Genomic DNA, 1,822 nt, shown 5'->3' with positions numbered 1-1,822 from the left:
GCGGTATTCCTCATGCAATTCCTGTGGAAGGAATTACCTTCTCTCCAAGAAAAAGAGGAGACCAGTAGATCATCACCAAGCCTGTCCAACTATTGTATGCATCATTATTTTTCTTCATACTCGCAATCTGCCATCCTATGGGTTTTTCTTTGAGGTGGGGGAGAAATATATTACAGCTATAGAGTAGATGAGAACATTATTACTACAGCAAAAGAGTGGATAGAGGGATTAAAAAGAGCATTTTAAAAAGCACCTTTGTCCAAGGTAGGTTTATTCTAACTTGCTACTGAGGATTAATCCAGAGCATATCCGAGCAGTGACTTAAGTCACCAACCTTGGAGAAAGGTAACCATTATCCAGTCCCAGTACAAGGTTGTGATCTATAAAGTAGAAACTACTGAATCATTTCAAGATACAGATATTTATCACTGCATTCTTCAACCTCTGCCAAACTACCAATTGTTCTAGGCAATATTGCTGAAGATATTTTGGACAATATCAAGTAGATGAGTTTGCCCAGAATCAGAGGTTTCAAGGGGTTCAAGTTCAAAACCTGGGTCTCCAGTTCCATGATTTCCGTTGCAGAGTCTTGTGTTCATTAAGCATCTCTAAGGATGTTGAAGCTGATATGATCAAATCTGTCCCAATGACCAGGGAATCTACAAGCAAAGGTCATAGTCTAAGGATATTGGGTAGGAGTGAGATGAGGAGAGTGGTGAGCTTGTAAAATCCACAGAAAGCAGCCTAGGCCAAAACATTGTACATTTTCAGGAAGGAGTTAAATCTGGTTCTTAGGGCTAAAGGGAGGTATGGGGACAAAATTGAAACAGGGTAATGAGTTGGATGATCAACCACGATCACATTGAATGGCCATGCAAACTCAAAAGGGCCAAATGGCCTACTCCTGCTATTTTTTTTTTTAAAACGTGAAAACCTGATCCGGTAGAGAAATAATATGATGATAGAGCAGTCATAGGATACTTTAACCTCAGAAATGGCACACAGTTTAAAATCTAAAGATTCCTATGATGGATTCACATTTTCACCTTGAATATCAACATTGGGAATAAGCAACCTGCTTGTTTCACTGATTTCTACTTTTCAAATTTCTGACCCGTGCAATCAGAAAGGAGCAGAGACATGTCATCACACAAACCAGCAATCCACTTGCACAACAAAAGTCTCAGCAAATTACAGTAGCAGACTAAAAAGTCATTCATGTCACTATTTTTACTGTATTGCTTCCTTCAGTAAACAGTAGCTACACTGACCAGACAAGCATGGACAGCACTTCAAAGTATCCCCTATGTGAAGCACCTTGAGTGGGCTACAATATAGCAAGATGTAGGGTCAATGCAAGTCTTTGTTGTATTTTTGCAAAACAATTAGGTTGTACCAAAGCCCCAAACTCTATCTGCCTAAATAATTTAACCTACTTTTGAGAATCTGAATTTAATAATTTTGTCTTCAATAGCACCTCTTTTGTGGTAATGTGTTCTGGACTATTTGTTCATTAAGAGTATTGCAGAGGCACACATTTCATTAAAAATATCTCAGCTCAAGGTGATTTTTCCATTCATTAAAGCAACAGCTACAGAAAGACACCTGAAGTTCCAGTCAAGAGGCTATTAACTCAGTTTGAAAATTTAGGGTAAAGGCTGGATAATGGCCACCAGGTAGAAAATGGGCACTCAGGAAAAACACTGAGGAAAGGAGATAACAAGGTGTAGAGCTGGATGAACACAGCGGGCCAAGCAGCATCATAGGAGCAGGAAGGCTGACGTTTCGGGCCTAGACCCTTTCTGATGAAGGGTCTAGGCCC

The sequence above is a fragment of the Rhincodon typus genome, chromosome 5, assembly GCF_021869965.1.
Source record: "Rhincodon typus isolate 14 chromosome 5, sRhiTyp1.1, whole genome shotgun sequence".
Taxonomy (NCBI): Eukaryota; Metazoa; Chordata; class Chondrichthyes; order Orectolobiformes; family Rhincodontidae; genus Rhincodon; species Rhincodon typus.
Note: the sequence above shows the minus strand (reverse complement) of the source record.